The sequence below is a fragment of the Eulemur rufifrons genome, chromosome 4 (assembly GCF_041146395.1).
Source record: "Eulemur rufifrons isolate Redbay chromosome 4, OSU_ERuf_1, whole genome shotgun sequence".
NCBI lineage: Eukaryota > Metazoa > Chordata > Mammalia > Primates > Lemuridae > Eulemur > Eulemur rufifrons.
The window spans coordinates 9,415,348-9,441,450 of NC_090986.1; positions in this window are offsets into that span (position 1 = coordinate 9,415,348).

The window sequence follows — 26,103 nt, forward strand, 5'->3', positions numbered from 1 at the left end:
TGGCATATACACCACACACAGTAAGCTCTATATGTTTCTCATATGGAGGTCATGGTGAGTTAGAAGGCTACTTCTAAAATTTTAAAGTGTACTACAGTGAACTGGAGATCTTATTAAGATGCACATTCTGATTCAGATCTGGAGTGGAACTTAAGTTTCTGCATTTCTAACAAACTTCTCAGCAATGCAACTTCTTCTGGCCCAAAAAGAATACTGTGTCAAACATACAGCAAGTGGAAGAGCCTGAGTTTTATCCTATTTTGCCTAACCCATAAACAAAGATGGGAACCTTCATTTCTCAAAGCAACCTATAGCAAAGAGAAACTAAGAAGAAAGGGGAGCTTCCAGATTTAATGTGATAATGTATGTACATGAGTCATTAAAACTCCCCAAGATACTTCTTAATGATATATTAAAAAATAATTAACTTAATAATAGAGAAGTCTGTCAGACAGCACCTTAACCGAGTGAATGAACATCAACTACAGGAGGACAAATTGGTATGAGGTGCTGAGGTGTAGAGGATACGTCGCTGCTGTGAGATTATTGGCCAAAAAAAGTGAATCATAATCTGAACATAGTCATGAAAAATATCAGTTTTATGCAAAGTTCAAACCACATATATCTTTCATGTTCTGTCATCTTTAGTAGTGTATTTAAATAGTTTTTCTTTAGCATCCTAGAGAGCACATCTCTTCTAATTAATCTCTTTTTTCAGAACTTTCTGAGTTACCTTGGCAATTACTGTCATCCTCTTCAAATACGCACTTTTTTTTTTTTTTTTTTTTTTTGAGACAGGGTCTCCTTCTGTTGCCCAGGCTAGAGGCAGTGGCATCATCATAACTCACAGCAACCTCAAACTCCTGGGTTCAAGCAATCCTCCTGCCTCAGCTTCCTGAGTAGCTGGGACTGCAGGCACATGCCACCACATCCAGCTGATTTCTCACTCTTCCCCAGGCTGGTCCCAAACCTCTGACCTCAACTAATCCTTTTGCCTTCGACTCCCTAGGTGCTAAAATTATAGGTATGAGCCACCACATCCAGCCATAACTGTGCATTTTTAAAGTCTATTTGGAAAGGAGAGGATGGGGCATCTAGATATAACCTCAATAGCATATTTCCCTTGTTCACTAGTATCTGAGTACCCAACCCTATGCCCAAGAGGAATCTTGTGCATACACATCTTCCCACGTTGATCTGTCAAAAGAGAACATTTTTAACATTGCAGGTCATAATTTCATGGTGAGGACTGTTCTTCGTATGCAAAAAGCCTGGATGTTGAGAATGGAGAGAAGATTCTGAAATGTAGGGGAAAAGGATTTTAAGGAGCCCCTTGGAAATCATAAGAAGGGGAAAAAAAGTAGCTGAGCCAATCTTGTTAGGCAAACCTCAGAAGTAGAGAAACAACAGTTCCCAAGTCCTAAAAACATGACATTCTAGGAGTAAAAGTAGGACACGGATTCTGCCCTGGGAGACTCTTACCTGAGAACCAGCCATTTCTTCTCCTCTTCCTGCTTCTCTAGGATTCCTTCTCAGATGAGATTGAACAAATCACAGCTGCATCTTGAGAATATGCATTTCAAGGCATCAGCACAGCCCCTTTATCTGCTGCCACCACACCCACAGGCAGAAGAACCATAAAGTGCAGAAAAGGCCACACTCATCTGTATTTTGTCACAGTAGAGATTTTGGAACAATGAGATCTTACATAAAGATGAAAATGTGAGTTTCTCCTTTCATGTCCTCAGGTGCCTTCCCCTGCCACAGGTACCAGCAATTTCTGCAGTAGCAATGGGAATATGGGCAACAGTGACCCACCACCAGCAAATCCCAGCAGAGCAGGCCCTGTGACCTCCCTTTGGAAAAAGGCTGGACTTGTTTCTCATGAATGGATCACGGAGCCCACATGCTTGACCCTGTCCTCATCTTAGAATCACATGGGCACTTACTTAAAACCACATGGATGCTCCCACCCAGACCAATAGCCAGAATCTGTAGGGAGGGCACAGGTGATGGTATGTCTTCAAACTGGTCATTGGATTATAATTGGAAGCCTGGGCTGAGAGCCACTAAGCTGAGCACTGCCTCTCAAGCTTCAATCTGCATACAAATCATTCGGTGTCTAGGTGCCAGTCTAAGTAATGTGATTCTACAGGTGTGAAAGGGGTCCATGGATTGGCTTCATTAACAAGCCCCTGTGAATGCTGATGTTGCTTCCCCAGACCTGTCACCAGTAGCACTCATCTAGAGACAGCAGACACAGCACAGACGCCCTTACACTCAACACTCTTATTGCAACATAAATTCTTCTGGTCCAAGTCACCATCATGGAACAACATTTTCTGCTGGCTCTGTAAAGTTTACAGAGGCTGGAAAGGCAACTATATCTGAGGAAGTCATTTCGAAAACAACATGTACACATGCATTAACGTAATATTTATTGACCACGTACTTTGTGCTCAACAAGTATGCTATAGCACACTGTGCTGGGAAACTCAAATTGTGTGAGTTAATCCTCATAATACCCTGTGAGTCAGGTATTAAGTGTTCCAAAATTCATAGAAGGATTTTTGCAGATCTTATAGTTGGTACTTTTATCCTATAGCAATACTTCTTTAGAATAAAATTACTTTTAGCTTAAAGTAAGATTTATTTTATTTGATATGTCTAAAAACAGCCCCAGGACAATAACAATTACACCCTCAGAAATGGTATCAGAGCCCCGCTCCCATCCCAAGCCCGACCACGTCTGCCTGTGGAGCCCAGGTTTCCAGGACTCTGTAGCTTCTCTCAGCATAAAGGGCTCCTCCTGTGGTGGGTGTAAACAGACCGGAACTCCTGCCAAGGAGGCTTCCCAGGAAGAACTAACTGGGCCTTCCATGACCTCTTATTGCTAGATCAGGATTGACCTTTGCCTGGAGTCTCTGAGCCCAGGTCTCTGCTTCCCAGTTAAGAATATTCACTTAGTTTTAAATGAGAAACAGCCAATGTTTGAAGAATCCAGCAAAATAACTCAAACTCAGTGTTTATGTTTATAAAAGGGAAGAAAAGTATAGAGGACTTACATTTCACATCTCAATAGGAAAAGCAAAAATATCTATCCCTTTCAGACAACATACATGTCATTTAATTATTTCTATAACAGATCATTTAGCAAACAATGAATCATATGTGAACACTTCTAATAACTGCCAAGTCCTGTCACATAAAATTTAGCTGTAAATGCTGATATTCAGATCACAGGACACACAACAGAGTTTCCACAGTCAAAAACTCTCCACTCTGCATAAGAGAGAAACTGATGTTTTGGTGAATATTTATACTTCAACAATGCATCTACCACACTTTCTTGTGGAAATGTATCCCTTTTTCTGCAACCATAATGATAGAGATATTTTCCCTATTTCTTCTCTTGGTAGCATTCTGAAAGGTAAGCCCTGGGATAGTATTTGAAATCACCCCCAAATAGAACAGACCATAGAACCTTACAACACTCACAGTGGGGAAGAAAAAAGGTAAATAAGAATTACTAACAGGCTGGGCGTGGTGGCTCACGCCTGTAATCCTAGCACTCTGGGAGGCCGAGGCGGGTGGATCGCTCGAGGTCAGGAGTTCGAGACCAGCCTGAGCAAGAGCGAGACCCCGTCTCTACTAAAAATAGAAATTATATGGACAACTAAAATATATATACACAAAAAAATTAGCCGGGCATGGTGGCGCATGCCTGTAGTCCCAGCTACTCGGGAGGCTGAGGCAGTAGGATCGCTTAAGCCCAGGAGTTTGAGATTGCTGTGAGCTAGGCTGACGCCACGGCACTCACTCTAGCCCGGGCAACAGAGTGAGACTCTGTCTCAAAAAAAAAAAAAAAAAGAATTACTAACAAATGAAATATAGGCCGGATGCGATGGCTCACGCCTGTAATCCTAGCACTCTGAGAGGCCGAGGTGGGTGGATCGCTCGAGGTTAGGAGTTTGAGACCAGCCTGAGCAAGAGGGAGACCCACCCCCCATCTCTACTAAAAATAGAAAGAAATTAGCTGGACAACTAAAAATATATATACAGAAAAAATTTTTAGACGGGCATGGTGGCACATCCCTGTAGTCTCGGCTACTCCAGGAGGCTGAGGCAGAAGGATTGCTTGAGCCCAGGAGTTTGAGGTTGCTGTGAGCTAGGCTGATGCCATGGCACTCTAGCCCGGGCAAAAGAGTGATACTCTGTCTCAAAAAAAACAACAAAGAAAACGAAATATAAAACTAGATTTTTTTCACTAAAAGTCACCTCTTTCTTGCGTCATTGAAAATATTTTATTATATTTCAGCCTTTGCTGATAAAATACACTTTACAGCTAAAAAATAAATCCTTACAAGGTAAAAAGTCCAGGGAGGGGTGGTGCTGACTGCAGCACAGGCATGTGTGACGCCAGTGTCAAGTCAGACCGTCCTATCACTTGGGAAATCCTCCCACCCCCATCCTGCTCATTGAAGGACTCAGTGACCACCATCCCAGGAGACACTGCTCTGTATCTGTGTGCCTGAAGTGCAAATTGCTTTGCAGCTTCTTGCACTGCCTCATTTTGGTGGGTTTTCCTTTTGGGGGATAGTTTTTTTCTCCCTTTAAAAGTATGAAAGAATTCAGAGGGCAGGAGTCATTTCTTCCCTTTCCTTTCAATACCAGCATCCTATTGGCTGAACACCAATGTGTCCACATGGAATGGAAGCTCAGCTTGGGGAAAGAAAACCTTAAGGTCCCAAGGGATTAGCTTTCTAGGTGAAGGGTACAAGAGACTCCTCTCAGCACCGGGGCAGGCAGCTGTTACCCCAATCCTTAGGCTGTCCTCTGGGAGGAAGTGACACACGGCTGACATTCACTAGACACTCCAGGATACATGGCTGCTGGGGGCATCTTGGGCCATCCCCAAACAGTTGTGAAAGAAGGATCAGGAAAAGACAGGAGGATGGCTGAGGACGCTTTACCCTGTAAAGTTTCCAAAGGATAACCAAAATGTAAAGATAGTCTGGTAAGGTGTGTGTGCCTAGGGAAGGTAAAAGGAAGAGAATCACAAAGATATTTTATGGGAGAGTGTCAGGTGATTATTCTCTGCTTTCCTTTCATTTGAAATGTTCAGAAACAGAAAACACGTTTTTTAAAAAGAGATACCCTCAGCACTGTGGAAAAAAAATTAAAATACTGTATCTGTTTGAAAAATAAATAAAGAGCAAATAGATGATAATGTTATGAGTTGGAGAGCAGCAGTAGGCAGTTGAGAACGTGGGGAAGAAACTGAAAATTTGCGATATCCAACAGGCCTTAGAACAGTCAGGCTGGGCAAACTGGATTTGAGTCTTGGATCTGAGACACTGCTTGCCATACTTTTGGAAAATGCAAGGAAAATCAGTACCCCTAGAAAGCATTAAAATAGTTAAACAGGGGCAATTAGACTGAAGTGTCTGTAATGTTCTGGGTTCCTATGTACAGACACCTAATTCTAACTCAAACGCATTTCCTATAAATTACAACTTGGAAAAAAACTTAAGCAAACAACCACAAACTGCCAATAAAGCTCTGATTACATAACCAGAAAGTAACCATGTGGATACTCCAAATCAGGCCACTACATAACTGTACCCAGTCAACTAATGAATGTAGTTTGCTTCCTCTTGCAGCTGATAAAAGCCTTTCCTTCACGCCCTTCCAGTGGCCCCCAGACCACAAACCATGTTTGTAGGCTTCTAGATTCACAAATTACTATTTGCTCAAATAAACTCTTTTAAGCATTCACACTTCCTTAGTTTAATTTTTAATAGGTGAAAGTAGGTGTGAACTAAAATAAAATCTTAAGGATCACCCCCACTGGCTGACTAAATGCACCCTGTCTTGGCCAAGAGACTACCCCAAACCTGAGTTACTAGCCACGAAAAGGGAGGTCGGACATGCCTCATCATGCCCCCTCTCTTCTGGAAGACATACTTCATAACTCATTAACAGTCCTAAGGATATGCAAGATAAATCTACAGGCCCTCAATTTATATAACAAATACATGGCCAGTAGCTTAGCTCTCATTAACAGACTTTAACTAAACTTAAAACATTCCAAGCCTTTAGACAAAGCTTCCTTTCTTTAACCAGTTACAAGTCAAAAAGTCTTTACCTCCACCTGTAACCCATGAGCCAGCTTTTAGATGTTCCATCTTTTGGGGCCAAACCAATGTAGGCCTTCCATGTATTAATTTATGACTTTACCTGTAATTCCTGCCTCCCTGAAATGTATAAAACCAAGCTGTAACCCAATCACAGCAAGTCCACTTGCTTAAGGATTCTTGGGCAGCTCCAGGCCATGGTCCTCAAATTTAGCTCAGAGTAAACCTCTTTAAGTATGGGGACCTCATGAATTCCAGCTCCTCTCATGCATAAACCCCGCACATGGAGTGGTATATTCTCCACTGAGGACCCTCCCATCTCCCCACACAATCTGGAGGAGAAGCCAGGCTGTTTGCGCAAAGCTGCACAGAGAGAGCTCCCATTCAGGGACAATAGAGAATGCCCAGGGTCCCAACTGCCCACCCAGCCCAACCCGTGGCGCGAGGGAACTGAGGACTTAGGTGTGCCAGTGGCGAACTTCAGTCTCCAAGACTTCAGAGCTGATGCGAGGAAGCCGGGTCCGCCACAGCCGCTTCCGGGGGCTCTGACCAGCCCCTTGCCCCCACAGAGGATCCTTGACCTGCACACTCACCATTTCCCAGTTTCAGGGGTGTCCCGATGTCCTCCCTATGAATATCCCAGTATGTGCAAGTCACAGAGTGACAGAGGCTGCCACAAGGACACCTACGCCTTCTTGAAAATGGAACAGTGGAGAGAGAACACCGGCTCCCTGCCTAGCGCAGGAGGCAAAGGCCGAGCCAGATCCCGGAAGCCGCCCCCTTCTTTCTGACTGAGTACCTGATTGGACAGGCCTCATCTCAGCGCCCCTGATTGGATAAGGCTCTAGGCCCCACCCCTCTGGCCATGAGTGACAGGTGACAAGATCAGACTAGGGGCTGAATGAGGCCAGAGTAAAAAAGGTTTTGGCCGTAGTTCTTTTTAAAAGGGGCTTTGCCCCTGCTCTGGGACCTGGCCCTGCATGGAACACATTTATATTTAACCCTGAATATAAATTATATCCTTTAATAAATTTTGTATATAAATGTATATACACATACATAAATATATGTTATTAAATGGAAATTACACAATGACAATTAATTTAAAGTTTGAGATTTTGTAACCATCCTGGCTTCTAATATTTTGAGGAGGCAGCCTGAGCTTTGAAAATGGAGGCACTTCTGAGGCAGCAATGTCCAATAGAAATAAAATGTGAGACACATTTGTCATTTAAAATCTTCTAATAGCCACTTAAAGAAAAAGAAACAAGTAAAATTGATTGTAATAATTTAATCAGATATATCCAAAATATTATTGTTTTTATATTTGATCAATATAAAATTATTAATGAAGTATTTTTTGGTACTGTATCCTTCAAACTCATTCTATGTTTTAAGCCTGTAGAACATCACAGTTCAGACCAGCCACATTCCAGGTGCTCAGTAGCTCCACATGGCCAGTGGCTGCCACACTGAAGTGCAGCACTGAGAGCTGTGACTTCCCTGACCTCAGAGAGGTGACAGGCCTGAACCATGCTTTTTTCAGGGGCAAGGTAATACCCCCTACCTATCATCATCTGTCCTGAGGCCCAAGGGTGGGAGAGATGGTGCCCCAAGAGAAAACAGTGGGCTGTAAGCAGAAAGTGTCCACAGGTAGACCACTACTTTCACCTGCTGTTTGGGGGAGGACCCACCCCCTTCCAGAAATTATACACTGAACAGAGAAGTGGTTACATAACTCTGCAAATACACTACAAAGCATGGAATATACACTTAAAACATGTGATTTCTGTGACTGGGTAGGTGGGGTGTGAGATCTAGACTTCTGAGAGGTTCCTAAAATCTGATAAGTGCATCCAGGGCCTTGAGGGATTAGTGGCCACCATGTAGTGACCCAATGGCCAGGTCTTGAGCATCCAGCAAGGATATTGGTGGGCACAGCACCAGCTCCTCCTCCTCCTGTGGCCTGCACACAGCAGTGGAAAGATCAGGGCTGGCCTGGGGAAAAAGGGACATGGAGCCCATGAGCAGCAGCTGGTAAGGGTCCGACTGGTCTCTGCTCTGTGCCTTAGCAGCACTTCAGCATGTTGGCACAGGCCTGGCACATCACACAGGGGACAACATGTTGATCTGGTGGCTGCAGAGCACGTGCTCTCAGGCCAGGGGCCATTCTATATTACATATAGAAGACACACTGCTCTAACTCACAGATTGTTAGGAAAATGTAATGGTATAATTAGGCAAAAATGACATTTCTCAGTAACACCCACAGAGAAAATCTTGCACAAACATTTTTGGTAACACCACTGTCCATACTTGGAGAGACATTTAGAGTGCTCTCTTCCTAATTCTAAGGCTGCACTGTCCTCTACTCAGGCATCACCAATTGTCATACCCAGATCTGAGGATGATCATCAAAATCCATCACCACAGTGTGCAGGAAGATGATTGCCTTTTTTCTGTGTGGAATGGTGCTGATGTTCCGTATATTAGGCATTTTTATTAGAATGTTTATGTGCTTTATTTAAATATTATTATATAAATGCACACATCTTACACAATAGTAAAAATAATTATATAATTAAAAAACCCATCAAGAAGAGTAACAATGAAAAAGCTTCAAAAATTTTCATTATTTTGCCATCATTTTCAGTGACCAATGCTAGCTATCCTAGTGGCATTTTAATGCAACTATAACAGACCACATTATTTTGTAGATATTTCAATACCTATTTCTAATGAATCAAAAAAATCTAATGCAAATATTGCTATCATACCTAACTAAATATAAATATTTTCTTCATATCAAATAAAAACTCCATTTTAGTAATGTTTGTGATTTAGATTCTAAGTTCCTATAATCACCAAAGATTTTGTATGATTCACCTTAATGCTTTACATACAATATTTAACCTAGGGACTTCAAGTGACAAAATTGCATATATTAATTGGAAATAAAATGCCATAGAATCTGATTACTAATTAAAATGTCAAATGAATGGACAGATATTCCAAAGCACTTTATTCTGAAAACAACCACAACATAGAAAAAAGATACAGTGCTGCAAATAATATATATAAAGAAGAGATACAAATTCTGCTCAGTTTTCTGAGGAAGAGGAAGAGAATTCAGTGTCTAACAAAAATTTTGGCTCCATTTGACGTGATATTTGAGTACAAATGAAAAAAGGAGAGAAAGAGAGAAAGCAACTTAGGGAGTGATACCGCTTCAGAGAGAACAAATTCAAATTTGAAAATGTTAGGAAGAAGCAGAATATTATGTTCCAGGAATTGATGGCCAATGTCTTCTTCCCATAAGATAAAGGACACTTAGGTTTGACAATTTAAAATAAGTGACTAAGGTGAAGGTCTCAAACAATGGAATTTTATTAAGCCAAAGTTTGAGAATGTGCCCAAGAAAAACACAAGCCACAGAAAAATCTGTGGCTGTTTTTCTGATGGGGAATTTGGGAGCTTCAGTATTTAAGGGGAATAAGGCATACAGAAAGAAAAAAAATATGGGGGGGTGGGCAGTGAGCCAAGATGGTCACATTCTTGTGAGGCCAGGAAACATCTACATTTTACATAAGATAAGGCTGAGTGTTAGAAAGAAAAAGGGGAGCGAAGGAATCATCAATTATGTAGATGTCCATGGGTAGGTGGAAGAATGAACTTGTCTTGTCTCTGTTCTTCACCTGGGAAGAAATTCCACATTATTAATGTGGAATTGAATAGACGTTAGTTTTAGGAGCTAGACTTAGCTTTCAGACCTAAAGTTGCAACGTGCATGTCCTTGCTTATGAGAGGCCAGCAGGGAATTTCCTTATGGATGATGTGTGGAGTAAGTCCTTTACAGGGGCCTGAGGCCTTTACCTTCTCTTTTGCATAAGGAGTTGGGGAGATGGTCCTAAAATTTTTATTTTTCTTTATGATTTGATGAGAAAGAGAAGACACTACTTGATGGAGGAAATGATGAAAAGAACATGTTAGGAAAAAAAAGTGACTCTTCATTTTGATCAGATCTCAGAACAGAAAGTACAAAGAATATTTAACACCTAGACCTTGTCATGAGCCTGAGCCTTCAGGTGAAGGTGGCCAATTATGTCATACTGAACCCTGGGAACTGTGGGATTGAAACTGGGCACAGTGGTCACTTGGGACAGCTGGCCTAAATATGACCACTTGACTCTCTCATGGGAAGTGGAGTTATGGTCTCTTTCTCTGTCTCATATTGTTGGGACACCAAGTTTACCTCAATTAAACTGATGAACGTGTTTCTCAGACTTGGGCTAATGGCATTAATAAGCAGGAAGTAAAGTACGTTTAGAGAAGAGAAACCAGCAGAAGCCCAGTGAGGAGGCTGATACAGGCATCACCGTGGAGGATAGGGTGGCCCAGACCAGGGTGGACCCAGTGGAAGTAGTGAGAAGTGGTCACATTCTGTGTATATCTGGAGTACTTGCTGTTAGATTGCTTATAGAATGTGAGATTAACATAATAGTCCAAGATTAGTCAACTTTTTTGGTCTCTGCAAGTAAAAGTGTGAACTAGTTAGTCTGGGCTAGAGGAAGATTTAGGCATCACTAATATTAAATAGCTTTGATTGTCAGTTTGTATAAGAAACAGATGTTGGACCGGAAGACTCAATATTTGTAAAATGTAATTAACGTTAAACGAGGTCATAAAGTTAGGGCCCTAATCCAATAGGACCAGTTCTTATAAGGAGGGGAAGAGATACAGACTTATGCACACAGATAAAGGCCATGTAAAGAGGCAGCAAGAAGGGGCCATCTAAAGGCCAAGGAGAGAGGACTCAGGAGAACCAAACCTGCAGACATTTCATCTTGGACTTCCTGGTTCCAGAACTTTGAGAAAATAAATTTCTGGTGTTCAGGCCACCCCAGTTTATGGTAGTGTTTTATAGAAGCCTTAGTAGACACGATACAAAAGGCTAAGCCTACGTGTTTTCAAGATTTAATATAAATCTAAATTAACCAAAATGGTGTGCTATTGGTATAAAGATAAGAAAAATGGCAAATGAAACCTAATAGAGAATCCAGAAATAAACCTGTACATATATGGGCACCTGATTTTTGATAAAGGTACAAAAGCAAATAAGCTGAGGAAGGGCAGGCTTTTCAACACATGGTACTGGAATAACTAGATAATCATTTCTAAATAAAATGAACTTGAATCCATACCACATACCACACAGAGAAATTAACTCAAAATGCATTAGATGTAAATGTACAACCTAAAAATATAAAACATCTACAAGGTAGATATTTTTAATATCTTCAAATTAGTCACAGCCCAAACATCCATTAACAGGTAAATGGATAAAATATATTGTTTGTGTAATTAATACAACTCAGCAATAAAAAGAAATCAACTATTAAAACATAAAAAACACATATTAATCTCAAAATACTATTGATAAGTGAAATAAACAAGACCAAACAGAGTGTATACGATATACTACTTCTATTTTATAAAATTATTTTAAAAGACAAACTAATCTGTAACTATAGAAAGCAGGTCAGTGATTGTCAGGGCAGGGCAGTGAGGGAGGACTGAGAGGTGGAGATTATGAGGGACATTAGAAAACTCTGGAAGGTGATAGATATAGTTATTGTCTTGATCGTAGTGATGGTTGGTTTCATAGGTGTTTGCATATCAAATTGTGTCAAACTTATTAAATTGTACATTTTAAATTTGTACAGTTGACTGTATGTCAACTATACCACAATAAAAAATGGAAGAAAAACCATATGTGGATGTATCTTCTCTGCATATAATGTCCATAATTAATAAAAAACCTGAAACTAATTGTTACAACAAGCACAATGTTCTGTATTGATTCTAAAAGCTAGAAAAAATAATAGTTCATCAAATAATATGAACTTAAGATTCCCAACATGTCCTCTTTGGCTCTGACAAAAATTTATGCTACAGACTGTGTCCAACAGCTATGAAGTAAGTAGTCCTGAGACCTAGACTGCTACCTGTTGTTAGGCTTAATTAACATCAACATCAGAGTCACGTTCAAAATGATTGCATCAGCATCGCATAGGAGTCACTGTGTAAATAAGACAGTAAGAGAAGCAGAACATCATTCAGTTCCTGAGAAGGAGCTTCTACTTCCTAGCACATGGTGGATATTTAATACATATTTTAGAATAAATGAAGTAAAAATTCTTGCATTGAAGCTTTGGGGTTTTTTTATTTTAAAATAAGGGGGTACAAAAGTTTTTGTTACATGGATGCACTCTATAATGCTGGTCAGGTCTTTCAGTGAGCCTGGCTTCAAGACAGCGTTCATTGTACCCAATAGATAAGTTTTTCTCCCTCACTCCCCTCTAACCCTCCCCTCTTCTTGGTTTCCAATGTCCTTTACATCTCTTTGTGCCTGAATCTGCCCATCGTTTAGCTCCCACATACATGTGGTGTTGGTTTTTCCATTCCTGAAATATTTTGCTTAGCATAATGGTTTCCAGTTCCATCACTTGCTGTAAAAGATGTTATTTTACTCCTTTTCATGGCTGAGTAGAGCTCCATGCTATGTATATGTGTATGTGTGTATGTGCATGTGTATGTATATCACATTTTTTTATCCACTCATGAATTGATGAGCTCTTAGGTTGATTCCACATCTTTGCAATTGTGAATTAGCTTTAACTTTTTATGACCAGAAAGAAGAATAATAAAGACAACTTTTAGTAGGCCAGAAAAAAACAATACTATACATATATTTAAAATTCTGTTTAACGTAGTACATTATAATTGGATACAAGAGACATGTTAAACAAGAAAAAAAAATCAGAACTAGTTGTGTCATTTTGAGAAAAGCATTCAAAAATAAATTTAGTTTGTGAATTGCAGCCAAACCTACATAGTAACTGGCTCTGAAGGATTTGACTTTATTTGAATAAATTTTTGTAAATATCCTTGTAACTACTATGGACAAGATAGAGGCTCTGATTTTTACATGTTAATATAAGTAAAGTGTAGGAACACTGGTGAATGTTCTGTTATGTAGTCTTCATTTTAGATTATAATTATAAAAAAGATGGTGTTCAAAGCAGATTTCTAAATTTTCACTGTTATTTTTATTCTATTATTATAATACTCTAATCCTTGGTACCAGTATGATTCAAGTTGAACTTTAATGTTCAATGATCACTGATTTATTTAAAATATTTATCGAGCACATAACACTGACAAGTACTGTTCTAGATCACAAAGACACAGTAGTAACAAACAGACACACTTCCACCCCCACAGAATTTAGAGTCTGGCAGGAAAAGCTGAAACACTACAGGGTGGTACTGGGTGTCAATTAAAGAGGGTAAATAGGGCTGGGCGCGGTGGCTCATGCCTATAATCCTAGCACCCTGAGAGGCCGAGGTGGGTGGATCACTTGAGGTCAGGAGTTCAAGACCAGTCTGAGCACGAGTGAGACCTCATCTCTACTAAAAAATAGAAAGAAATTATCTGGCCAACTAAAATATATATATATATATATATATAAAAAATTAGCCGGGCATGGTGGTGCATGCCTGTAGTCCCAGCTACTCGGGAAGCTGAGGCAGTAGGATCACTTAAGCCCAGGAGTTTGAGGTTGCTGTGAGCTAGGCTGACGCCACGGCACTCACTCTAGCCCGGGCAACAAAGCAAGACTCTGTCTCAAAAAAATAAATAAATAAATAAAGAGGGTAAATATAGAGAGATATAGCCCTAAAGATAGGAAAGACCTCTTTCAAGAACTGTTTCTTCAAACTAAGACCTGAATATGGGTACATTTTATCAGCAAAGGAAGAGGGAGATCTAGGTACAAGAGAAGCATAGGAATGAATGAGATGCATTTGAGGATCTGGAATAAGTAATATATGGCTGCAATGGCAACTGAGTGGTGGTTCAAAGCAACAGAATTTATACTTAATTTTGGGTTCCAGAAATTGTTTAGAATTCATGACCTACTCAGCAATATAATTGTGAAAGGATCATGAAAGTGACTATAAATTTTACTGTATTACGTTCTAGAGAGGCTTTTTTCTTTATTATAGTAAAACAAAAGAAATACCACATCCTTGGAGAGATTTGAGAAATTAGTGCCACCATCAATGACTGGAAGGATGCAGGGTTGGGATTCCCACCACATCTATATTCAGCTTGCTTATTTGGACTATGCTGATGACTGTCAGATCTTAGAAAATGGCAGTGGATTACAATAAGCTTAACCAGATAGTGACTCCAATTATAGGTGCTTTACCAGATGTGGTTTCATTGCTTGAGTAAACTAACACATTCCCTGGTACCTGGCATTCAGCTGTTGATCAGCAATTTTTTTGCTCCGTATCCATCCATAAGGCCCACCGGAAGCTTGCTCTGGCTGGCAAGGCCAGCCATAAACTCATGGTCTTACCTCAGGGATATATCAACTCTAGGCTTATGCCATGATTTAGTTCACAGGGAACTTGGTTGCCTTTCCCTTCCACAAGATATGGCAGTGGTTCATTTCATTGATGACATTATGCTGATTGGACATAGTAAGCAAAAATTAGCAACTACTCTAGACTTATTAGTAAGACATTCACATGTCATAGATTGGAAAATAATTCCCAACAAGAATTCATGATCTTCTACCTGAATAATTTCTAGGCATCCAGAGATGTGGAGTGTGTCAAGACAGCCCTTTTAAGGTGAAGAATAAGTAGTTACATCTGTCTTCTTCTGCAACTAGCAAAGAGTTACAATGCCTAGTGGAGTTCTTTAAATTTGGGATCAACATGTTTCTCATTTGGATGTGTTACTCTGGCCTACTTACAAAGTGACCCAAAAGGCTGCTAGTTTTGAGTGGGCCCAAGAACAAGAGATGGCTCTGTAATAACTCCAGTTTGCCATGCAAGCTGCTTTGCCAATTAGGCCATATAATCCAGTAGATTCAATGGTGCCAGTATCAGATATTTATGCTATTAGGGGACTCTAGAAGGCCCCTCCAGGTGAATCACAGTGCCCCTGAAGAAAAGCCCATCTTCTGTGAATAATGATTTCCCTTTTGAGATACAAATGTTGGCCTACTACTGAGCCTTAGTAGAGACTGAATACTTAAATATGTGCCAGCAAGTTTATCTGTGACCTGAGCCATCCATTATGAACTAGGTGTTATCTAACTCACAAAGCCATAAAGGTAGGTGTGCACTATAGCACTCCAGCCTCACACTGAAGTGATGCGTACTTAATTGAGCCTGAGCACTCCCTGAAGGTATAAGGAAGTTATTAATACATAAATAAGTGGAACAAAATGCCCATGGTCCCCACTCCTACATTGTCTTCTCTCTCCCAAGCCTGTGCCTATGTCCTCATGGAAAGTTCCCTATGACTAGTTACTAAAGAAAGACTCAGGACTTGTTTAGATATGGTTCTGTAAGATATGCAGACACCACACAAAAGTGGACAACTTAGAACTATAGCCGCTTTCTGGGTAACCCTGAAGTATAGTGGTGACGTCCAATCTTCCAGATGTATTCCAAAAGTACATCTGGTTGTTTATTTTGCATGGAAGAAGAAATGGCCAAATGTGCAATTATATACCAATTCATTGGGCCCATGTGTTGGTTTTCAACCTTGTCTTCAATCCAATTCATTTTATTTGCCAGCCATATTCTGAATTTCATTTCTGAAATTTCAAAAATTTTCTTTTGGTTGGGGTCCATTGCTGTGATTCCATTATGATCACTTGGAGGTGTGAAACTAGCTTATTTTTTATGTTGTCAGAGTTCCTTTGCTGGTTTCTCATCTGAAACATTTTCATTCATCCCAGGGCAGATAGGCTTGCAGCACACCTGTTTTCCTTTGAGGAGAACTCTCCTACCATGTGAGAAGAAGGAGAGGACCCTAGATGGTTCTTTTGTGAATTACTGTGGAAGATGGACCTAGCAGGGGAGGGGTGGATGTGCTGAGACCTGTAATGCAGCTGTTCTGTGTCGTCCCATTCCCCTGTGATTGTCACAGTCTAAGCTGGTGCTGGATAATATTTGTTCAGGGTGGTGGGTTGTTTTCCCCAGGCAGGCTGCTGTTGGAACCTCAGGTTGGTGGTTGGGCAAGTCTGAGGCTGACATTGCAGGAGATTGCTGTCTGAGTCTCCCTGTGGTGGTGCCAGTGGCAGCTGGGTGAGGCTATCTAGGCAGTGATCATGGGTGGCAGTGTTGTAGGTGTTCACTCCAACTAGGTCCAGGTGCAATGGTGGCTCAATGCTAGTGGGTCACAGGAAGAGCATTGGACCAAAGGGGCAATTTTTTTTCAGGTGTCCTGTGGGAGCCTAGGGGCAGAGCCTTGGGGCCTGGAAGTAGCAGGGAAGACTCAGAGCTGACTGGTAAAAGTACTTGAGCCTCAGGGATGGATCCACAGGGTGAGATAGCAATGAGGAAACCATAGAGGAAGAACCATGGAGCTGGGTGGCAGTGTGAGACTCTTGGGGGTGGATCCATTGGCCATGGGGTAGCTAGCTGTGGCTCTCTCCTTGCCTAAGTGCCGTGGAAGCAGACAAAGGGGTTTTTAGGTGGCATCTGTGGTGCCCATTCTACTCAAATCCCCTATGGGGCGAAGGGTGTTTGGCTCTCACTCATGCGGTACAAAAGATCATCTGTTCTCCCTGCTCCCTCCCCAGCCTAGACAGGGCAATGCAGAGGCAGCTACAGCACAGCCAATCTTTGTGTACACCTGATACTCTGGACCTGAAACCTCAGAATAGAATCAGCTTTAGCAACCTGGGAACAAAAGCCACTAGGCCTCTGCTGTTCTTGCTCTCTGTTCTCAAGTACAGTGTCACTGCAATGACTTCAAGCAGCTCCCTGATCAGCCTGGAGGCCTGGAGTGGTGGGGAGCCCCCTCACAGCTTGAGCCACAGTGTCTGCAGGAGAGTGTGGAGCCCCAGGGCTCTCTCCTCCCATCCTTCCCCACATGTTGATGCCTCCCCCAGGTGCCTTTTAATTTTTTCTTTTCTTTTCTTTTCTTTTCTTCTTCTTCTTTTTTTTTGAGACAGAGTCTCACTCTGTTGCCTGGGCTAGAGTGCTGTGGCATCAGCCTAGCTCACAGCAACCTCAAACTCCTGGGCTCAAGCAATCCTCCTGCCTCAGCCTCCCAAGTAGCTTGGGCTACAGGCATGCACCACTATGCCTGGCTAATTTTTCTATATATATTTTTAGCTGTCCATATAATTTCTTTCTATTTTTAGTAGAGATGGGCTCTCGTTCTTGCTCAGGCTGGTCTCGAACTCCTGAGCTCAAACGATCCACCCGCCTCGGCCTCCCAGAGTGCTAGGATTACAGGCGTGAGCCACCGCGCCTGGCCTCCCCAGGTGCCTTTTGATCTTGCTGAATAGATCACCCCATCACCTTCTCTTTCACTCTGAATGTCCCCTAGTCACTTCTTTGAGGATTCACAATGCTCTTTCCAAGAAGGCTCATCCATAGGTGGGCATCCATCTGCAACTTTGATCTTCTCCTTGAGAGCAGTGTACACGAGCTGCTTCTAGTCTGCCATCTTGCCACCTCACCCATTGGTCCCATGTACATGCTCACAAAATGGTAATCTCTGCAGAGGAGGGTTTTAATAATCATTTTTCTATGGACAGCAGTCATGCTCATTCCCCAGCTACCTCTGTCATGAACAAAGTGGCCATGGTAACAGGGATGGAGCTATGCATGGGTTCAGCAACATAGACTTCCACTTACCAAGGCCAGCCTGGTCATGCCACAGCTGAATGCCCAATCTGACAGCAGAAGAAATAAACACTGAGTTCTCAATGGCACTATTCCCTTGGGTGATCAGGCATCTACCTCGTGGCAGGATAATTCCATTGGATGACTTCCATTATGGAAGGGCAGTGTATTGTTTGGACAGAAATAGACACTAACTCTAGATATGGATTGGCCTTCCCTGCATGCAATACTTCTGCCACAACTGCCATCTCTGGGCCAATTGAATACCTTATTTACAATTGTTATTCCAAACAGCATTGCTTCTTGTCAATGAACTCACTTCAGAACCAAGGAAGTGTGACAATGGGCCCATCCTGATGGAATTTATGATCCTACTATATTTCTCACTACCACGAAGTGGCTAGCTTGATAGATACAAAAGTGGAGTGGTCTTTTAGAGACTCAGTTATAGCACCGGGCATGTAGCAATAACTGCAGAGCTGGAGCAAGGTTCTCCACAAAGTCGTCTATGCTCTGAATCAGCAACCAATATATTGCACTGTCTCTTATAGTCAGGATTCACAAGTTGAAGGGTCAGAGGATAGAAACAGGAGTGGCACCAGTCACTCTTACTTCTTGTGAAACATCAGGAAAATTTTTGCCCCCTGTTCTAACAACTTTATGGTCTGCTGACCTAGAGGTCTTGGTAACAGAGAGAGGAATGATTCTACCAGGAGACACAAAAATGATTCCATTAAACTGGTACTTCAGGCTGCTGCTGGCTTCTTTGGGCTTCTGATGCCTCTGAGTCAATAAGCCAGGAAGGAAATTATGGTGTTGGCTGAGGGGATTGATCCAAACAAGCAAGGAGAAATTGCACTCATACTACATAATGTGGACAAGGAAGAGTATGCCTGGAATACAGGAGATCTCTTATGGCATCTCTTAGTATTACCATGCCCTGAGATTAAGGTCAATGGAAAATAAGAAAACCCAGTCTTAAGGTGGGACTAAAACTGGCCCAGTTTGGTCAAGAATAAAAGTTGGGCCACCTTGCTAGGTAAAGAGTCAAGTATGGCTGAGCTTCTTTCTGAAGGCAAGGGAACTACGGGATAGGTAGTAGAATATAGTTATCAACACCAGTTTCAACCATGTAAACAGTTATAAAAATGAGAGCCACAATCGTCAGGAGTATTTTATCCTTATTTTATTATGTGTGCGTGTGTCTCTCTGTGTGTGTATGTTCTTCATTTTATTTACTTTCTTATTCCTTTATCATATCATACAGCATATTGACTTTCTGTTAGTATCATTAATTTTATGTAATAGTATTTATGTTACTGGATACATTAGTAAACATTATTCAAGGACATTTTCGCCTCTTCTGAGGAAGAACTCAGTGAGTTTTAAGTATGAGAAGTAGAGTTCTGTCATGTTAAGCATAATTGTGACCTTGCTATTATATTTATTTGGATATTAAATATGATTTAAAGAGCTACATATTTGTGCTAATTGATAAGCATGATCAGCACTGTGCATGTCAGGAAGCTGGGGAGGCCCTGAAACACAAAATAATTGTCTAGGGTCACAGAAATGGTAAGGAAAAGGAGTCTCTGACCCAGTTCTGTCTCCACAAACCTGGGTCACTGGCTGCATTCAGGTTTTCCCAGGGAACTGAGGAGGGGTGTGTTTGCCTAATTGTGTACAGGTGAGGAGGTGATATGGGGAAGGAGAATGGGCAGTCAGCAGCCCAGTGGGACCTTTGGGTAAGTCCTATTGAAAGGAGGGGCACAGGTGATGGGACCTTGAACAAGATTCCTCACTTCCTTGGTGACAGACCCCAACAGAAATTAGAACTCTGGCAACCAGATATTTACATTCTAAAGACAGCCCCATATCCAGCTCACTTGATGGGAGACACTCAAGAGATCAAGATGTTCTCCTGCAGTGTTCTAACATTCTGAGGCTTTCACCTCAGGAAGGCTCAAAGTGAGAGACTTTTTTGATACTGCAGATGGTGGTTCATCCCTTACCTCTAACACTTCCAGGAATTTAGCAGACGACACCTGCAGATAACACAGGGAAGCCCAGAACAAAACCATCTAGGTCAGTCTTCACTTGTGATCTCCTCTGGGCAGCCCAACACCCCTGCCTATCACCATATGTGTGGGGATGGAAGGAGATGAGGGGACTCTTCCTAGACAAGACCAGGTTGTCAAGCATTGGAAGCCTGGTGAGTCTGTGAGATTCATAAGCAGGTCATGGTTGGGAAGATAGAAAGGTGAGAATTAGGGACCAAGTTTGTCTACTGAGATGTTAACTCCAAGACTTCAATCTGTCATCTGGTTTTCTCTCTGGCTGGAGGTCTATGCTGCTCCCTTGTGCCTGATCTGGGGAGCAGAATTTCTAATGGGAGTGTCCCTCTCTGTGGACATTCATGCAGGCAAATGACACCTCTTGACCCAGCTGGTGGGCACTCTCTTTGCAGAGCTCCATGCAGATCAACGAGAAGCTGTTTGATGGGCACAACTCACTTATCTGGGTACAACTCACTTACCTTTTTTGACAAAGGGCTGGTGCACCATGCCACTGACCAGGGCCAGCACTGGACTGTGGTGAGAGTGGGCACAGAGGGATCTCCACAGGCAGAGACCCAAGAAGACAAGGGCAGGCCCAGGACCCAGACCCAAATATGGGACTCTCTGGGCTCTGTTCTAAGGCTTTCCCTCTTGAGTGACCTGCAATCCCTTCCCAAAGTAATCTGGCATCCATTAGTCCCCAGTGGCTGCTTGGTTATGTTTAAAGTCCCTGTTTACATACTTTTAGGAAGATCAGAGAAAATGCTGTTGTGTTATTTTCACTTTACACTAGGCCATGATAATCTTTGCATGATGCTACTACTTTTATTGCTTTAACTACCTGCTCCAGGGATCCCCGGAAGTAGGCAGCTCACCTACCCTAGCAGAACTTCTTCAAGACTTAAAACCAACACTCTTACTAGGGAGGCTTTTACACAAAAAGTTGGTTAAGCTGCTCCATGCACTTGTCTGCAATGTGTCATCTCACAGAACTCATCCCTGTAGCCACATCAGGGCAGGAGCTGTGCCCCCCGTGTCATCATATTCCACAAGGCAGGCTGTTTCCCTGTGTGCTTTAACCCTTCAATGCTGGTGCAGCCTGACATAATAAAATTCTATTTCCATGACAGCTGTGCCTCAGACAACATCCCAAATGTGTCCTAACAGGCTGCAACTGGTTGCTAGGGCTGCCATAACACAGGACCACAGGCTGAAGAACTTTAACAACAGAAATTCAGTTTCTTGCAGTTCTGGAGACTAGAAATTTGACGTCAAGCTGTTGGCTGGGATGGTTTCTCTGAAGTCTCTTTCTTTGGCTTATAGATGGCTTTCTTCTATTTCTGTGTTCACAGGGTCTTGTCTTGTGCTTGTCTGTGTCATTACCACCTCTCCCTATAAGGACTCTAGTCATATTTGGTTAGGGCCCACCTCAATTAACTCACTTAACCTTAATTACCTCTTTAAGAGTCATGTGTCCAAATGCAGTCACATTCTAGGGCACAGGGGAATGGAACATGGACATATGAATTTTGGAGAAGAGACAGAATTCAGCCCGTAACATATACTAATCCCATGTAGAAGACAGACTTCCAGGAAAAGAATTATTTGGTGAAAGTATATGCCTGTGTCAAATTATAATAGCTAGAGCAGGTCACTTTTTGAAAACGCCGTGGCAGGTGCATTGTAGCCAACAGTCTCTGCATGTAGCTGCTTCTCTGCATAAGCCTCCCTTGGGTGTTAATATTCTTTTAATTTTTTGTCAATCTGGAATCTGTGTGGCAAATAAAGTTATAGTGTTGATTTCATTTCTGGTTTCCCAAATGATCCTTGTCAGTCATCTCCTGGCTGATTAATACCTACTTGGGTTTTGTCTTCCCTTAGTCATCTGTTCAGATCCTTGGCCCTTTGCTGGCCTTTCCCCCACCTTAGAATCTCCCACCATTTTTCCCATTGCCAGGTCTGGGATTGCTGTAGCTGTATCTCAAGACCCCTTTAATGTAAAAGAAAGGAAAACAACTACGTTACTTTAAGTCAAAAGAGTTCTTCTAGATCGTCTTGCCCTGTGCACTGTATCTACAATGTGAAGAAAATGAGGCTTCCTCGGGCCTTTCCCCTCCATGTCAAGAGCAGGTAGAGCCTCAGGCAGCTTAGGGAGAATTTCATGCACCCCTCCCTGTGGAAGTTTCTCTATTCTAATCCGTGTGCTGGTGAGTGGCCACTTGACTGACTATTAAAACACACCATAAGGAGGTCATGTCCACAGAATGTGAGATGGGATCACCTCCCAAAGCTTGTGTTTTCTAATCTCTAAATTAAGGGTTTTTTGAGACATAGTGGGGTAATACTCTCCAAACAGGCTATTAATACAGGTGGGTGCTCTTGCTCCACAGCTGACAAAATACTATGAAAATGCCTCAAATGTATTAATAGGTTAATCATTCTCCACCCTCACACGAAATTTTACTTTGAAAACCTACAACATTATCCACCATAGATACACATGTCCCCCATATGCACAAGTCCCTAAACTTCGGGGCCTAAAGGGTTGTTCCTGGTCTGATAACCATACCCCAATCATCTGGTTGTTCATGGTGCTGTCACTGACTACATGTCCCTCCTTGTCCACCCTGGCAAGAAAATAAGTCTACTCTGAACCTAGAGGAGACAGGTATAATGCAGACCCTCCAGCTAGGCACAAGGGAGATGTTGATGGAGTCCCTGGTTTCAGCCTTCCAGGGTCAAACCATCTCCCCCTTCATCACTTTCCTGGTCTCCTACCAGGAGTTCACCATCATCCCACAGTTCCTGGAGCAGCAGGTGAGCATCTTCCCCTCTAAGGCAGAGTTGTGGCTCTGCCATACCTGCATCTTGAGGCTGTCACTGCAGCTCGAGCTTCAGTTTGTTCCTCTGAAAAGTGGAGTGGTCAGAAGATGAACCTCACAGGGTGCTTGTAGGAACTGAATGACCTAAGACATGGTAAACATGCTTCTGGTGCCTGATTCTGTGGAAAGGCTGCTGGTGTGCTGTGGTTGTTCATTTCATTATTTTTCTCTCCCCCTCACAGAAGCAGTTCTCTACCTGATGTCTCAGTGGCCTATGTCGCTGTACATTTGGAAAAGCGCATAGAAAGCAAACCTGTTTTTGAATTTGTAAAGGAGGTTTGAGATGCATTCTGGATGGTCTTTGTACTTGACACAAAAAACAGGAGTCTCTGGGTGTTAGAAGAGGAAACTCAGGTCCATGCTGATATATGGGAAGGATCTGGTTGGGGTTCTTTCATTTAACACATACATATTAAGCACTTAATTTGCACAGTCACTTTTCTAGATCCTTGGAATAATTCATTAAGCAAAGAAGATGAAAAATCCCTGAGCCTCAGTTTTATTTGGGGAGTTAGACAGTTACAGTAGACATCATAAGGAGGTCAAGTCCACAGAATGTGAGATGTGATGCCCTCAAGACCTCCTCTCGGTATGGATGCATCTCCCAGATTCTGGCAATGAGGAAAAGTCCCCAGGACCAACTATAATATTTTAATAGATGCAGAAAAAGGATTTGCAAAAATTCAACATGCCCCTATGATAAAAACTTTCACCAAAGTAGGTATAGAACAAATACACCTCAATCTAATAAAGGCCATGTATGACAAATGCACAGCTAGCTTAATAGCAAATGAGGAATAAGCATTTCCACTAAAAGCTTAAAGAAGTCAAGGATTTCCACACTTGCCATTTCTAGTCAACATAGTAATGGATGCCCAAGAAAGGAAAATTAGAAAACAAAATAAAAAGCATACAGATAGAAAAGGAAGAAGTTAAATTGTCCGTGTTTCTAGATGACATAATCATATATAGAAAATCTTGGCCAGGCGCGGTAGCTCATGCCTGTAATCCCAGCACTCTGGGAGGCCGAGGCGGGCGGATTGTTTGAGCTCAGGAGTTTTAGACCAGCCTGAGCAAGAGTGAGACCCCATCTTTACTAAAAATAGAAATAAATTATATGCACAGCTAAAAATATACATAGAAAAATTAGTCGGGCATGGTGGTGCATGCCTGTAGTCCCAGCTACTCGAGATGCTGAGGCAGGAGGATTGCTTGAGCCCAGGAGTTTGAGGTTGCTGTGAGCTAAAAAAAAAAAAAAAAAAAAAAAAAAAAGACAAGAAAACCTTAAAGACCCTACCAAAAGCCATTTGAACAAATAAACAAATTCAATAAACTTGCAGGATACAAAATCAACATGCAAAAGTGACTATCACAGCTGGGCGTGGTGGCTCACGCCTGTAATCCTAGCACTCTGGGAGGCCGAGGTGGGTGGATCACTCGAGGTCAGGAGTTCGAGACCAGCCTGAGCAAGAGCAAGACCCCATCTCTACTAAAAATAGAAAGAAATGATCTGGACAGCTAAAAATATATATAGAAAAAAACAGCTGGGCATGGTGGCACATGCCTGTAGTCCCAGCTACTCGGGAGGCTGAGGCAGGAGGATTGCTTGAACCCAGGAGTTTGAGGTTGCTGTGAGGTAGGCTGACGCCATGGCACTCTAGCCCGGGCAACAGAGTGACTCTGTCTAAAAAAAAAAGTGACTATCACTTGTATACACTAAAAATGAACTACCGGAAAAAAAAAAAAAAAAAAGAGAGACAAAAATACTACTTACAATGGGTGCAAAAAATTACTTAGAAATAATTTTAACCAGAAAGATTAACATCTGTACACTGGAAACTAAAGAATATTGAACGGGGGCCAATTTGGTGGACTAGAAGCAGCCTGTACTCACCACTCTCAAGAAGATTAAAGGTAGTGAGTAGAGGTACACCTGTGGATGGACCATCTCAGAGCATTGTAAATCATCAAAGAAGTGACTGGGGACATCCAAAGTGGGGGAGAAAGAGGTGGTGTGATCTGCTCAGCAAGATCAGAAGGTAGGTACAGACATTGTAGCAGAGAGAGGCACACCAGGCACCTGGTGGCTGCTGATCTTGGGTTTTGTGGCTGATACCATTGTGAGCTCTCGGATGTGTGTTGCCAGGTCTGCACTGACTTTGAAGCAGCAGACTTTGCATTGCACCCGATATGCCAGGGAGTAACAGGCAAAGCAGACAAACCCCACCCGGAGTGCCGTGTCCTCTGACTGGGAGCCGAGTGTCCGTTCCCTCCAGCATGGTATGTGAACAGAGAAGGTACCTTGGGAACCACAGGCACCACCTGGGAAGCCTTGGGCAACTGCCTCAGTGGGACCTAAGCAGGCAGAGAACCCAGGCCATCCAGTGGCACTGTCCATCTCTGTGGTCCCTGGGCCACTAGAACTGACCCCCACCCATGCAACTAGGCACCTGCCATACCCACACTAGAAGAACAGCTCCCCAAAGGGATGTCCCTGCCTTTGCATTCCTCAGTTCTGGCTCTGAGGCTCTTGTGGTACACTCCAGTTGTTCCAGAACTCCTACCAGGCCCACAACACCACGCAAGATTCCGGTGTAGTACCTGGACCCCAGGACCCCACATATGAGTCTCCACCACTGCCACTGGGACTACAGAAGCTTCCTGAAGTCAAATGCTCCACCAGGGATCCCCTCAGCCTCAGGGTGGGGATCTGTGTGATCTTATACCTTGAACATTCTGGGAAGACTACTTTCTGGAGAGAGGGACAAAGATTACCAGAGTGCTACAACCTAGAAACCCACGACCACTGCCTAGATATCTCACCCCATTGCCACTGTCACCTTCATGGGGAGAACCCTGGAAGAGCAATCTCCAGCAGCCTCTTAGAAGGAGTCTCACACAGCTCTTAACTTGAATTTCCAACAATGATCTGGGGAAAAACCTACCACTCTGCATAAAGATCACTCAGCAGGCCGGGCGCGGTGGCTCACGCCTGTAATCCTAGCTCTCTGGGAGGCCGAGGTGGGCGGATTGTTTGAGTTCAGGTGTTCGAGACCACCCTGAGCAAGAGCGAGACCCCATCTCTACTAAAAATAGAAAGAAATTATATGGACAGCTAAAAATATATATAGAAAAAATTAGCCGGGCATGGTGGCGCATGCCTGTAGTCCCAGCTACTCGGGAGGCTGAGACAGGAGGATCCCTTGAGCCCAGGAGTTTGAGGTTGCTGTGAGCTAGGCTGACGCCACGGCATTCACTCTAGCCTGGGCAACAGAGTGAGACTCTGTCTCAAAAAAAAAAAAAA